At 39.8% G+C, this 16385-nt stretch overlaps 1 protein-coding gene across 3 annotated transcripts in view; it reads left to right on the top strand.

Moving 5' to 3' along the window:
• GLIS3 (GLIS family zinc finger 3) overlaps window positions 1-16385 on the top strand; it is a 347077-nt gene that overhangs the window by 325517 nt on the left and 5175 nt on the right. The gene's annotated exons all lie outside the window — the stretch shown is intronic.

Raw genomic sequence — 16385 nt, 5'->3', positions numbered from 1 at the left:
GCCCCCTCTTTATTTTTTATTTATTTATTTATTTATTTATTTATTTATTTATTTATTTATATTTTTTCTGAAACAGAGTCTCGTTCTGTTGCCCAGGCTGGAGTGCAGAGACACTACCTTGGCTCACTGCAACCTCTGCCTCCCGGGCTCAAGCGATTCTTCTGCCTCAGCCTCCCAAGTACCTGAGATTACAGGCACTTGCCACCGCGCCTGGCTAATTTTTGTATTTTCAGTAGAGACAGGGTTTTGCCATGTTGGCCAGACTGGTCTTGAACTCCTGACTTCAGGTGATCCACCCGCCTTGGCCTCCTGAAGTGCTGGGATTACAGCCATGAGCCACCTCGCCAGGCCCTGCCCCCATCTTTAAACACCCAGTGCTGACCAACTGCCTGAGACCTCTTCCCAGAGGAAATAGGATGAACGATTCACTTACACGCTGAGGTAAATTTAATATGTTACTGCTTCTTGTGAGTGTCTGAATAATAAAAGAGGATAATGAGACACAGCTGGTACTGAGTGTGTAGTAGTGAAGCACTGGGCCGTGGCAGCCCTGTGGAAGAGGAATTGTGAGAAATTCACAGTGCCCATAGATACCAGTCCTTTGCCTAAGAAAGCATTTTCAGTTTGGAGGCAGGAAGATGGCAGTTACTAACTGGTATCTTATGAGAGGTCATGCAATGCCCTGATTCTGAGGTTCTCAAGTTTAGTAGATGATACTGACACCCCTGTTTCAGAGTTGGCACAAGAATGAGAGAATGCCTGGACTACAGTAGATGCTCTCTTCATTGCAGCTGTTATTGTTATTTTTCTACTGTGTATCAGATACTTGGTGCTCTGAGCAAGTCCAGAGCAACCTCCCAGGTGAGACTATGGAAGAGCTTAAGCACCATGCCCTAACTCATATACCTACTACTAAGTATCAGAGGTGGTTTTATAAACCCAGTCTGACCCTAAACCCCACAGTCATACTTTGTGATGGTGCCTGTTGAAAAGAAAAACAGTATTATGGAAAGTTTTAGTTACTTGGGAATTGCTTTTGCATGAAGGTTAAGTATGGAACCATAAATATGCGGTTCCTTATAGGGTTAACATTCTGCTGTCAATAGAGGTGCTGTGATTTGCAAGATAAACAGTGGAGCTGGATATTGCGCCCAGGACCATCTGACTCCAGATCTGTGCTTTTAGCCTTCCGTGATGCTGCTATTAAGCCTTTGATTGGGGGTTGTCCCTGTTAGGAGCGGAGAGCTCCCTATCTAACGGCTCCCATTGGGATTACCCCACTGTGTGTGTGTGTGTGTGTGTGTGTGTGTGTGTATGTGCACATGTGTGTATATGTATATGCCCTTATGCACTGTGTTTGCTCAAGTACAGGTATGCTGGGGGAAACTTTGGAAACCTAATTACTATCATAAATCAACATACCTGGGTTCCTGGGCTTTTAGTATAGTCCTTACATACAATTTACAAATTCTTACTGACTTTTATATTATAAAAGAAAATTTTCCTGTCCATTTTTTTAAAGTCCTTACAGTACTGAAACTATATTATAGAGAGTTTAAGTCCCCTCCCAGCCTTATGTTTGTCCCAATTCCACTGCCCAAAGGTAACGACTATTAAAAGATAGGCAAGTATTCTTTTAGACCTTTTTAAAGGCTCATAGAAGGAGACATATCTGTGTCTATGTATATGTCCATATGCCCTGTTATAAAAATGGCCTCACGTTCTGCACCTCACATTCTACATTTTGTTTTATGACTTGATTTTTTTTTAAACTTAGCAAAATATATGCTTTTTCTTTCCAGGTCATTGCATATAGAGTCTTCTTAATTGTATAGCTATCATTAAGAATAGGTCTTCATTTTTTAAATCATTCCCCTATTGATGAACTTTTTTTTTCATTTTTTACATTTTCTAGCAATGCTATGTTAAATCTCTTCATATATATACATATTTATACAAACACTCCTATACACACACACACACACACACACACACATATATATCTTTGCACAGTTTCTTAGGAAATATTTGTAAAAGAGGAAATGCTGGATTACTGAGTATGCACATTGTAAAGTCGGATAGGTGCTAACACATATTCTTTAAGAAAGGCTATACTAATTTCAGCTCTCATCAGCAGCACGTTACAGGGCCCCCATTTCCTCACACTGGATGTTAGTATTTTAATTTTTGCCTATTTGTAAAGCTAAGATTGGTGACTTGTTTTAATTTTTCCTTTAGCTAGTAATAATTGAGCATCTTTTCATATTTTCATTGAACACTTAAAGACAGTATTATTAGTAACAGGGATTAAATACAAGAGATACGACCGGGGTTTTTTACATTATTTAAGTATGTTTCACCCTGTCAGTCAAGCTGTGTCATTTGCAGCAAGACAGTCTGTTTCCCTGACTGGAACTCAGAAATTTGTTGATGAGGAAGAAATATCCAGAAAAATCTCTACCTCATTGACCATCATGACTTCGTCAGTCAACTTAAAAATGCCTATAGACAGTGTTCAATTAATATTATTGTAGATTTAGCACTTTTCTTTCTTTGGGGAAGGAATGACGTCTTTCTAGAAGCAAATGTTCTTATATCTGAAACTTATGAAGTTGGCCTCTAATGAAGGAACTCTTAAAATGAATTAATTATTTTTCTGATAACACCATTCTAGGTGTTCCTCTGTTGGACTCTTCAGGGCCAAACATGTCAATGGCAATCTATGTCTTATAATTCCTATATTTTAAACTGGAATACCCTTATAAATATGGTAAACAATTGATGGTTTAGAAGAAGAAAAAAAAGGTAACAGTTGTAGGTGGAGCTTCCTTAAAATACATCAGTAAACATCTGGGTTGCTGATAGTGAGGCCACTCTCTTCATAAAACAGAACAACAAAAACAACAGAATACTGGAACTGGCTTGATCTGTCCCCATTCACATCCTCTGAGCTCAGCAACATGTTACAAAACAATCCCAATTCCCTTAGAATTTCTTGTTGGTTTACTTAGAATTGTGAGTGCTCTTTCTGATTACAGGAATTTCCCCTCTCTAAACCAGATTGTTCAGACTAAACTCTTTATTTCATTCTTTTGTGAGGTCTTTGAGAACTATACCTTACAAGATGTAAGTCTATTGAAATAAAAACATTCTGGTATTTTTCCAGATCACTTAAGTATAACTACCAAACCCTCCCTTCTTATGTTCATCACCAAACCCAACTTCATCTCACACATCCCAAAACAAGTTCTTAAATTTCCTTGCTGTTGTGGCAAAATCATTCAGGGAATCTGAATTAGCCAAATAATTACGCAAAGTTCTTTGCATCTGTGGATCTGGGCTGATGCGGTATTTTTGTCAATACCAGTGAGGTCTGTGGCAGTACCTACATTCATATATCAATATATGTTTTATAAATCATTCTTACATACATAATTTTTATCAGTGCCTAGTAACTATGGTTATATAGAAATTGCCCAATAAATACTTGTTGGATGAGTGCCTGACAAGATACAAAGGCAAGCTTCCTGGTAGCCAGATGGAGGTAACAGAGATCCCGGGATCCAGTGATGTATGTCAGGTTTCCCAAATACAACATCCACTCTCCTATCTCAAAGCCACTTATATAGGTTTCTGTACTCTTACTTCGAGCCCAAATGTAATCTTAACATAATGTTCTAGGGAGTAGGTTTTGGGGAAGCCTAACCATGTATAACAAAGACTCAGTTATGAAGCAGAGGTTCGCAGGGAAAAATAATTGAGTCATTGGATCACTGGCAAGGATGAGGTGGGGGCCCACTTTTAGATTAGAGTGCTGGAAATTTGTGTAATAACAGACTTGGATTCGAAGAAGCAAAAAATCACCTAGTTAGTAAAGCGGATGTAACGTGGGAGTTTGGTTACAGCTGGACAACAGAAGTCTAAGCCACAAGATCAGTATGGGACCAACAGTGAGACCAAGACTTCTGAGTCATTCAAATTAGGTCCCATGATTTCACCTTGACCAAGAACTGACCATGTGAGAGACAGGCATTGAGACTAAGAGCCAGGCAAGTCATCTGGATCCATATCTGCTGAGAGTGTAATTCAAGGTCCTTTTGGAACAATCATCACCACCTTATCCCCAAGAGCCTCATCTACCAGCAGAAAGGGCTGGGAGCCTGCCCAAGGGGAAGAGATGCCCCTGGGAAGAACTCCCTTTCTCCATTTCAAATGAAATTAGAGCCGTTCTGTTGTTGTTTTAAATTGGTATTTCACTTGGAAATCTTTCAAATGCTTGTAAATCGTCTAAAGATGTTCTCTTAGAGCCTCTCAAACTTTAAGAAATACCTTATTAAATATATCCAGACCCTTCTTCCAGAGTCGGTCATAGAGCTCAGGAATGTGCATGTTCAACACACATGCTAAGGTGGAGCTGATGCCCCAACCCTGGTAAGAATCATTGGCCTTGACACCAACTGTAGGGCTCAATGCCTTCTCACCATGGCTCCCCAGTCAGAGATAACCCAAAGGAAACAATTTACCTGTGACTCAAGAGGTTAGAACTCTCCAGCTTCCTCCTCCCTTTATCTCTTGGGGACGCCTTTTTTTTTTTTTTTTTTTGAGACGGAGTCTTGCTTTGTCCCCCAGGCTAGACTGCAGTGGCATGATCTTGGCTCACTGCAACCTCCACCTCCCAGGTTCAAGCAAGTCTCCTGCCTCAGCCTGCTAAGTAGCTGGGATTACAGGCACCTGCCACCATGCCAGATTAATTTTTGTAGTTTTAGTAGAGTCAAGGTTTCACCATCTTGGCCAGGCTGGTCTCAAACTCATGAGCTCCTGATCCACCTACCTCGGCTTCCCAACGTGCTGGGATTACAGATGTGAGCCACCATGCCCAGCTGGGGAAGTCTTTTAAAAAGCTGTGGAGAACCAGGCTGGCTCACATAGATTTCAGGGGAGGCCGAAGGGAATTGAGATGCAGCAGCACTTCCTTTTAGTAATCCATGAAATCTCTGTTTGGAATCTTCTTCTCTGCCAGATCTTTCTTACAGCAAAACTTAGTCGGAAAGACAAGGGCATTTCAAATTAAATCTTCATTCTTTACCATACTTCCCTTTTTCTGTTTTAGGTCCAGGTAGCCCTGGTCAAAAGACTGCTTGTGGGTTTATGGGAAAATGACTAATACAACCATGAGCAGATTTACCTTTCTACTCAGAGAAGGGAGGATGACAGGTCACACCAGGCTTATAATGAGACAGTAGGAGCTAGAATTTTTAGTGGGTTTTACTGTTGGCAAAATAATTTCATGTTTATTATTTCAGTTGATCCTTGCAGCCACCCAGTAGGGATACATATATACTAGCAACGAGCAGTCCCCTCATAGAAAAATTCCCAACTCCTTCTTATTAACCTTGGTGAAGTGTTTGCTCCACACTGCATCAGATACAGAATATCCAAATTCTCCACCCTTCATTTTGATGCTTACTTGTATCCAGGATTTTTGAGTTATAGGGAGTAGTTGGCAGGTGATGAAGTGTGGGTGGCTACTCATGGGCAACTGGGCACTGAATCCTTTGTTCCCTGTGCTGCTTCTCCTTCCCACGTTGAGGATTCTGATGCCACATGAGTGTTATTATCTATTTTTATAAATAGGGATCATAGGCTCAGAGAGGCTAGAGTTCCCTCAAAGTCACACAGCTAGTACATGGCAGAGCTGGCTTTCAGGTCCATCTTGGATCCCTCAGGATTTCTTGGTTTTCAGAATCTCTATTTTATGTAATTTCCGAATGTGCATTATCACTATCAGGACTCACTGAACCATTTTGCTATAACTGCATATATCCACACATGGCAATTACTGAGACACATTGCAATTAGTTTATTTTGGCAGCTTATCATTTTGAGAATTTGGAAGCCATAGGCCACCATGCGCTAGGGTTTTGGGTGGTTTGGGGATATTTAAATGAAAATTGATTACATCTTTTAATCAAGAGTGTTTTAAGCATGCTGCTTTCTCACTCTATTTTTCCCCCTATTTCCCTATTGTCTCTTTTAGCCACCTGCTCTGCCCACTCCCATCCCCTTCTTTGAACCTTTTGCAGATGTGAGTAGCAGAACCTCCTCCTTCTCTGCTACCTAGTCACTGGAAATGAGTATATAAGCCTAAGGGCCAAAATGTGTTCGCAGTGATAAATGCTGTTCCCAGCTTGCTACAGACCAGATGAGGTGCTGTGAGGGGCACAAGTGGAGAAAGTACCCAGCATGTTCAAAGTGCATCTCACAGTGGCCTGCAAGTTGGCAGCAAGAGCTATAGGTGAAAATGGCCTTGCTTCTTGGAACCACGTGGACTTTTCTAATTAGAAGGCTTCATGCTACAACCCATCTCTCTCTCCAAGGACGAAGGGACCAGGCAGTTGCTCCAGTGGTCAACTTTTGAACCACTGTCATGGGTTCCTTCAAAAGAAATGTGCCTAAATGGAATTTGCAGGGTTATTATTTCCATTATCTCTCTCTTTCTTAGTAGAGTAGTTGCTTAAATGTCAGTCGTAAATAGCTCGAGTGCTTTGCAAGCTGGCTCAGTTCTCAGCCCGAAGAAAAATCTGTCTTCCTAACACAGTCTGTGAGCTGTTCCTGCAGCTTCCCCATTTATAGATTCTGTATTAAAATGAAGAGTCAGTTTTTATACCTCTTCCAGGAGGATGCTTAGTAGAGTCCTACCTCAGGTGAAGACCTGGATGGTACTGATGGCCAAGACAAGCAGCCAAGGCAAAAATGATAACCAAATTGTGGCAATTTCGCTTTTAAGAGCAGCATGATTTTATACTTAATAGTAGTAGGTTGTGTGATAAAAATTGCTTAAGAACTACTTATGTGTTACACAGAACCTCTACGTATTTCTAAGCTTGTTTCATGGTTACATAATTGAACTGAAGGCCTACTATGTGCCAGAGAATGCATTAAATGCTTTTATAAACACTATTGTACGTAATATTTTCCACAACCCTATAAAATTTCAAAGAAAATGGGGCTCAAGAAAAAATCATTCATCCAAAGACGCACAATTGGTTAATAGGTCATCTGGGATTCAGACCCAAATCCAAGTTGTCCATGCAATGGATGGAAATAAAATAGGGGCTAAATCAGAAAATTGGCCTTGAGAAATTTCTGAAATGTCTCTGTTTCTACACTTTAGGGTTTGTAGAATTTTTCAGTTATTAGGTGATTTGATCAGTTTTACTAATTAATTAAATACTTTTCTCCCTAATGAGAATATCTGTACTTTCCAAAATGTTGATGCAGTCTGGGTAACTTTGCCTGCAACCTGGCAGTGAGACACCTCAACAAAAGTGGCAAGATTGTATTTAAATTGATTTGGTCAGAAGCCTGAGCCCCAGTAATCTGACATGAACTATGTCCCTGAATAGATACAGATTTGAGTCCTGGTTCTGAAACGTGGTAGCTATGAGGATTTGGATAAATTTAGTTATTTTAACTTCTCCTTTTTTTTTTTTTTTTGGCTATAAACTGGGGACAATATTACTTAACCAAAAAGTTGTTTTAATGATGAAGATTTTCTGTGTAAAACACCTGGGGCAATGCTTGTCTCTGAGTAAATAAATATTAGTTTCTTTCCTTCCTTATGACAGAATTCTGAGTGGTTGGTATAACAGTGACCAAAATATTTTTCCAAAATGCCAAAGCAAGGAACCCGCCAGTGAGAAAGCTCTGGACTTAGTAGGAGACTGTATGATTGCTGTTTTCATTCTGCTGCCCATTTGTTTTAATACAAATGCTATACCCACAAATAATTCCAAATGTCTGTATATTTAGAAATATTAGAATGATTGGATGAATTTTGCACCTTTTGACATGATATCATATAAACAAAATATTGGTTATAAAGGCAAGGTATTCAACATTTCCTCTGCTTCCATCTCATTGTCTAAAATGGGAACATTTGTTTGAAGTACCTGCTTACAGGACAGAAATGTCAGAAGGCTACTTAAGAAGAAATTTTTAAGGTAGTCTAATATTAAGGTACCATATAAGTAGTGAGTGTATGATTTCCTGGGCCTTTCTCTGAATTCGAAGTTTGAATGTATAGAATTAGGCTGAGCAGATGCGACCACAAAGACTGTATTCTTATGGCCTCTAGGAGCTTTTTCAGAAACTTACCTATGTGTTCTTTTTTTGTCATTGGCTCTGTCGTGGATTAAAGAAGGTTTTCCAAGGCAGCAGGTCAAGGGCCCCCAGAGAGCAAGGGCTCCACAAACATCCCGAGCATTGGAGAAGAAATGAAGGGAGCCAAGGGGAGTGAGGACATTTATCTTCTTTATCCTTTGTCCCTTATCTTTTTCTTTCCTATCAAAATTTGTATTTTCAGAGACTGTTTAGTGTGGTTGGTTGGGAGAATTTATAACTGCCGTGATTGAGTGATTGAGAGCTTTAACCTGGACAGGGAGCATTTGAATCCCTGGGAAACACCTAACTGACCCAAGTAAATCTCCCACTTCTAGGCTGTGTGGAAGTGTATTTTTAGCAGGGATTCTTCTTATACTTGCTATTGTCTTTGTCATCTGCTTTCCCATGCCCATTCCATTCACCAGGAAGCAGAATCCCTGGATTCAGCAAACCTTCCTTTATTCTACCCTCTGACTTTGCACTCCAAGGGTGAGTGAAACCAAAGAATCTTCTCAGCAGGAAGAAACATGGGTTGGCCAGAGATGAGCCAGTTCCACAGAGAGCTGAGGACTGTAGGTCTCTCTTAAGTACTAGGGTGTATGGAAAGAAGAAAGATATCATATCAGTAAAACACCTGTATTTTAATTCTTATTAAAGTAACTAAGATTTCATTACATTTATTCCGTCAACAAATATATATTGACTGCTTACTACATGCCAGGTACTAGTCTCAGTGCCATGGATACAATAATTAACAAACTGGTCAAGGTGTCTGCCTTTATAGAATACATATTTTGGTGGGGAAGGCATCTAATACAGAGATACATAATATAAAGGGATACATGTCCACTCACTGATTTAATAGACTATTTTAGAGCAGTTTTGGGTTCACGGCAAAATGTAGTGGAAAGTACAGGGAGTTCCCATATACCCTCCTCCCCCAGCCCCCTCCACACACAACCTCTGCCACTACCCACATCCCACACCAGAGTGGTGCATTTGTTACAATCAATAAACCTACAGTGACACATCAGTTTCACTCAAAGTCCATAGCTTATATTAGGGGTCAGTCTTAGTATTGTATAGCCTATGAGTTTTAACCAATGTATAATGGCATCTATCCACCATGATAGCATCATACAGAATAGTTTCGCTACCTCTGTGCTCATCCCTCCCTCCCCACAAACTGTGGAAACCACAGACTTATACTGTCTCTATAGTTTTGCCTTTTCCAGAATGTTGTATAGTTGGAGTCATGCAGTATGTAGCCTTTTCAGATTGACTTCTTTCACTTAGCAATATGCATTTAAATTTAAATTCCCTCCATGTCTTTTCATGGCTTAATAGGTCATTTCTTTTTAGTGCTGAATAATATTCCATTGCCTGCATGTGCTGCAGTTTATTTATTCATTTTGCCTACTGAAGGAAATCTCGGTTGCTTCCAAGTTTTGGCAGTGATGAAAAATGCTACTATAAACGTCCATGCAGATGGTTTTGTATGGACATAAGTTTTCAAAACCTTTGGGTAAATACAAGAGGACACAATTGCTGAATCCTATGGTAAGCATATGGTTAGTTTTGCAAGATACTGCCAACTTGTCTTCTAAAGTGGTTGTACCATTTTGCAGCAAAAGAGTTCCCATTGCTCCACATCCTTGCCAGCATTTGGTGTTATCACTTTCAGTTTTCACCATTATAATAGGTGTGTAACCAAAGATGGTCCAATTCTTTTTAGTAGTGTGAGGGGCCTTATATGGTGTAAGTCAGTGCTTCTTGAAAATAGCCATCTTTTCAGACGTGTCATAGGTCAGTGCCTTTGGTTACAGTGGATGTGACATATGAGACTTGGTGACCCTGAAGTGAATTGAGCAACAATATCCTTCTTCTGTGCAAATATTACAACTTGTAAAGCAGCCCAGAGGCATAGGGTGAATTCTTTTCCAGGTGACCAGAACTTCTAGACTTGCACATTAGGCTGGGGTCCTCCAGATCCAGGTTTGTTGTCCTTCATTTGCTCTGGCTTAACTAACAAGCAGGATGCTGAGATGGTCCTTTAACATAGGGTCACAGAGAGGAAGAAGAGGAACAGCAGAAGTATGGAAGGGGATGGTGATGAGCAGTGGTGAGATGTTGGCAGTTGGTTGTAGAAGTGTGGAGCCACTAGTATTTGGGGGAAACAGCAACCCTGGTGTGGCCATCAGCATATGGCTCTTGTCTTGCTGGGTCTTAGGGGATGTCACCACTCTTCCTAAACCAAGGAGCGAGTTGCCCTAGGGGCTTCACTGGTTATGTACCATCTTTTCCTCTTTTCTTTACCTGGACTTGGTTTATAGGAATTATTCAAAGGTGATAGGCCAAGGGCCCCAAAAGAGTAGGAGAATCCACAAAGAGTGCTGGAAAAGAAGAAATCCGGAGGCCAAGGAGAGTGAGGTCATGCATCTTCTGTGTCCCTGTCCTTGGGGTCCTGGTTTGAGCCCACCCATTCACACTTCTCCATGCCCTTGCATATGCAGCCACCATATGACTGGGGCCAAAATCGCTACACTTCCTAAAGTAGTAACCCACAAAATTATAGTCTCTGCAGAAAAATAATTAGAGCTGTAAAGCTCATAAATATACATCCTTTCTTCCACTTGGCTAGCAAACAGCCATACGACCAAGAAACCGAGGGACTGCCAACTCTGCCTCTGCCACTGATATCTGCTTATTCTTCTACCCAGGCACAAACTGCTTAGCACCAATGGCAGGAAATCTGCTCTGCCAGGGCTGGTTCTCAGCAGAGCTGTGGGGTGACCTCCTGACTATACCTGCCATCAAAGACAGGGCCAAACAAAGGGAACCACAATCAAAACTTCCTTATTTGTTCCGTTTCATTCTTCCTATCTTGAATGCATTCTGGAAAAGAGAATTGCATCTCTATGTATCCATTAAAGAAAGTTTTCTTTTTGTTATCATATGTAGTATGAAATTATGTTACTTGATTTCTCATTTATATGGTTTTTCTTTCTTTCTCACTAAAATGCACGCTCCAAAAAGGCATGGAATGTGGTTTATGTACCACTATATCCCCAACACTTGAATAAGTGTTTGGTAAATAGTTGTAAAGTAAATGAATACGTAGAAATTGAAATGCTTATGTTATTAGAAGAACAGAAAAAGAAAAAAGTAAAAGTAACAGTTATAGAGTGTGAACTGTGTGTCAGGCACATGCCCAGCACTTTACATTGGATGGTCTCTGTTAATCCTCTTTAGTCTTTGTGGTTGCCTTGCACATAGATACTGTTAACACCCTCATTTTGCAAAATTACAATGATTGCAGCAAAAGCAAGCACACACATTAGTCACTGTTTCTTCTGAAAAGTCAAAGGAATAGATGACTCCTGAGATTTGGGTAGTGGCTGAAAAACTATAGCACTTGGCCTGGATCCCTGAATTGATACAGTCTGCATCACATGGAGTTAAAGGGTTTTCCCATCTGACATATCAAGGGGTCTTGGAACCCCCAGCATTGTTTCCAAGGAGTCTCCTAGAGAATACTGCCAAGCCTGATTAGGTCACACTCTGGCGGGGGAAATTCTGGGGAACCTTCCTGATGTTTTTGAGGGGTTCCTGTTGTTGTATGTGGACCTTTTGGACCTATGAGTTGTCATCATGGCTGAGCCTACAGCAGGGAAGGGGCCATCTCGATTCTGAGTGTTATCCATGTAGCACTTTTCCTAGTGCCCACAGTTTGGTGGTGGTTCCCCACAGCCTCCCTGTAAAGGAAAACAAGCATTTTGTTTTGCAAGGCCATCTGCTGCATAGACAAACCTACTAAGTACACAGATCATGACTTCTCCCCTTGACGAGGTGTACGCTGATGGTATTGATCACCATCCATGTTCCTCAACAGTTGGGTAGAGCCTTCTGTGTTGATACTCCACCATCAGATGGTAGGAAAAATGGAGACCACAAGGGCACATCGCCACCCTGGTGCGCATGGAGAGCTAGGCCTGCAATCTGAAGTGAAGAAAGTGGGTGACACATTTCTTTCTCCTCCTGCTGCTTCCCGAAGGGAACACAGTACCTCTAGGAGGGTTGGAGTGCCCTCGCAGTTTAGCCTAAAACATTCCTCAGCTTCTTGAAGGGTTGAGAGTTGAGGGACCATTCTTTACTTATTAATGTATTTATATTCTGGTTCCTTCCACAAAGACTGAAGTGGCAAATTTGCAAGGAAGAGATAGATGTATTAAAAAATCTAATATACTTTCTATCTTGAAGGCCAGGAGCCTGAGATTATTTATGTTGCTTTATTTAAACTTGGGGTGAGTCATGGTTTTTCTTTCAAGAATTTAATCAGAATTACTCTTGAAACAAAGTTGGCTAGACCTGGGAATTCAGATTGCCCTAGAGCTGTGCTGTCAGGTACAGTAGCCATGAGTGGCTATTTAAATTTGAATTAATTAAAATTCAATAAAATGTAAAAGTCAGTTCTTCAGTCACACTAGCCACATTTCAAGTGGCTGAAATGTGATGTGATAACCACATGTAGCTACTGCATTGGACAGCACAGATAAAGAGCATTTTCATCATCATGGAAAGTTCTCTTGGACAGCATGGCCCTAGAGGGTATCCTTCTATTATCATATTTAGTCATGTAATGCCTTTCTCCTCTAACTTCCCCACTCCCTTTCTACTTTGAGAAGGAAATCCAAAGCTTCATGGGGCTGCTTTATCATCATTAGCAAAAGGGACCGTGAACTCTTTAACCTATCATCACAGAGACACTAGTTACTCCGTGACTAAAATAAAAAGAAAAAGCCTTCTAAGAATGAATGCATGTGAAGAAATTCATGCATGATATTAGAGGCAAAAACAGAAGATAAATATATAAAACATTTCAGTTTTGTGTGTATATTCTGAATCGTGGAAATAAAAAATAATTTTGCCTTCTTTGTTTATACTAGTCTGCATGTTCTAGTTTATAATTAGCCTCAAATATTCTTATAATTTAAAAAAAAAGTTTGTTTTTAGAAGGGGAAAACAAAACTTCCCAAAACTGAGAGGAGGAAGAATGATTCTCCTTGACCTTTGGAAACTGCAGTTTAGGTAGAATACATTTATCTGCAAGTTTCTCCCCTCCTCCATTCTTGAAGGCAAAATAACTTTTAAAGTAGAGGGATGATTCCGTAATTAAATGTATAGTAACAACTAACATTTATTGCCAACTAATATTTATGTATATGTTCTTATGCTATTACAAATGCATGTGTTCTCACTCCAGCTATATTATCAGTCCTCAAAGACAAGGATGTTGTCATATTTCTTTGGTTTCAGCAATAGCACCCTAACCAGCACTTGATAGCCACTTTTGACTGACGGACAGATTGGCTGACCTTGCCACCACTCTCAGGTTTTATGCCCACAAAATGTGTTAACATCTTGCCTTATTTTGCTTTGGGTCCGAGAAGCAGTGTTCTTTCCAAATTTGCTACATGAAATCCAGCTGCTGGAATACAGGAGCCATTCATCAGAGAACGAGTTAGGCCTTCTCTGGGTTTGTGTGTGTGGTAAGACCCTAATGGAATTTTTTTAAAAATTGTTAGTTTTGTGAAAATAGCACTGGGAAGAGAATATGTGAAAACTCTTCGAGTGACCGCAACCATCCACACCAGTGTATTTGGCATCTCTAGTAACTGGCTACTTGGAGGGAGAGATTTAATAAAGAGGATTTTCTTTTCTTGAATTGGCTGTTAGAGTGATAAAACAGGCTTGTGGGGCCATTCTGGTTTTGACAGTTTCCTGTGTCAGCCAAGACACCCACAGGCAGGAATTAGAGTCTACTCTGCCCTCCTCACTCAGATCCAGACTAGGAGATGAAGCCCAGAATGTTGGATTTGATACTTAACTTTCCCAGGTGTATTTTGCCACATCACAAACCTTTTATACTCATATATATCACAACACTTGAATATAGACTGAAGCATGTGACACTTCTGTTTCCTCTTAGAAACAGGAGAGAAGATAGGAAAGGGAGAATAAATTGGTTTTCACGAAAGGTCAGTGAAAGTCTCTATCATTGTCCCTGAATGATTAATGTCCCTATTTGTGAAGTTGTAGGAGTTTAGTGAAAAAATATCTTCTTTTCTTGGAAGGGTGATATTATACTGAGGAGGGCTATCAGGAAATTTATGGGTGACAAATACGAGGAGAGCTTGCATAAGGGTATAGATAGCAAATATTGTCTCTTTTGCTCAGGAGACATTACATTCTAGTAGACCAGCCATGGTGGTTTATGATAACGTTTTCCTCCTCATGGGTATGCCATATTTGCCTGTACCTGGCCTCCAGGTACCAAAGTCAAGATCAGTCCAAGGAACTACTGAAACCATACATCTCCACATTACAGGTTCCCTCAAACCACTCAGACATGTTGCTGTTCAGAGCCCCCAATAGGGTGAATGAAGAAATTAGTCTCTGTGTCAATTAGCACAGGATTGAGGAGCCATGAGCAAGAAGAGGTATACAGCTTAGGTCTTCAAAAGGCCAAAACTGTTCAAGATTCCCCTGGAAACAGGGGTGTGCCACATACCTGCTGCTTTGTCCTTTCTTACATTGGTTATTGTTAAATAACGTCCTTGTTATTTTTGGAAATTTTATTTCCCTCAATAAACTTTTATTTTTAAGAACTACATTGTCATTATAAAATAATTTTATTTTTTACTTAGCAAACATATATACTATGTAATTTATATTATTATATATTACATAAATGCTAATTATAAAATTATATTGCATAATATGTAAATATTAACTCATTTAATCTTTATACTCAGTATGATGTAATTAGTATCATTAACCTCATTTTACAAATTGGAAAACTGAGGCACCGAGAAGTAATTTGCCAAGACTACACAGTTGGTAAGTAGTTGAGCTAGGATTTGAACCCCAGGATCCAGAGTACTTGCTCTTCACTATTGCTAAAATAGTTTTCTATTTTGATCACTAGCACTGCAACCACTGTCCCTGTGCAGAATTTCTTAATGTTCTTCAGAATATATTTTCAGGATACTTTATCAGAAGTGAATTTCCTTAATCTAATAGCCTGAACACTTTTAGGGTTCTAAATACAGGTTGTCAAACTGTTTTCCAAAAGGCTTGTACACTCTTGCAGTGTCAACAACACTACATAGAAATGCCTTCTTCAATGATACTTCAGCATTGAGAATGATTTTTAGAAATGTTTACCAATGTGATAGGTAGAATGTGATATTTTATCATTGTTTTGATTTGTATTTCTTTGTGGGCTTGAGAGTTTACAGTTTGCTCATATTGGATGATCAATTATATGCGTATTTATGAGTGGTCTGTTTGGGTCCTTTGCCTGCCTGTCTGTTGAAACCATGCCTTTGGGGATCAAAAGGAAAAGAGACAATAGTTTTCCATTCTTTCTTCTTCTGGCCTGATGTGGAATTTCCTTAGGTATTTTCCTTGTCTATACTAACAACAAGCATTTAATCTTCTTCCAAACCTTATGTGGATTTTTCTGTTGATTCTATATAAAGTGCACTCTAGTCTGTTTATAAAGGATATTATCATTTTGTTTTCCACTATGAATGTGCCGTATCCATAAATCTGCATTTGATCTATCTTGGATCACAGACTCTTAGAGGGCCAGTATGTGTCTTTATGGACGGTTAAGCACACATTCTTTGGCAATATTCATAACAACCATAGAATAGACCTCCCAGCGTCCCAGGAAGGGTGATCTATGCAGTTACACAGTCTACATTGTGGATCCTAATGGGAAATGAGAAGGGTTGAGAGCATAGTACATTGGATGTATCAGTTCACCCTGGTTTTACTTAAAGAGAGCTAAGAATAAACTCAGATAGCACCTCCCCTCTCTTTTGATAGGTGGTTCATTTCTGTAATAAAGGATGAAGCCTTCCAGTCTCAAGAAGAAGCAGTTCTAGTAGAGGAAGGCACACAGGCTTAAGGGTCCAAAGTCCATGGGTTTGTTCTGCATTCTCCATTATTTAGTGTTTGTGGAAAAAATCCCGGGGTACTTTCTCTATTAATCCCTTTTTTTCCATCAAAACCAGAATAGTGATATCAATAATAACTGACGTTTATAAAGTACTTTGAAACGTTACAGATGGACTTCCTTATCCAATGACTCACTTAATCTTCACAATAGCCTGCTGAAGTAGACAATGACATTCACATTTTACAGTTGAGGA

This window comes from Rhinopithecus bieti, unplaced genomic scaffold (genome assembly GCF_001698545.2).
Source record: "Rhinopithecus bieti isolate Rb0 unplaced genomic scaffold, ASM169854v2 scaffold_14741, whole genome shotgun sequence".
In the NCBI taxonomy this organism is placed as follows: Eukaryota; Metazoa; Chordata; class Mammalia; order Primates; family Cercopithecidae; genus Rhinopithecus; species Rhinopithecus bieti.
Note: the sequence above shows the minus strand (reverse complement) of the source record. Positions and strands in the feature narration are given on the sequence as shown.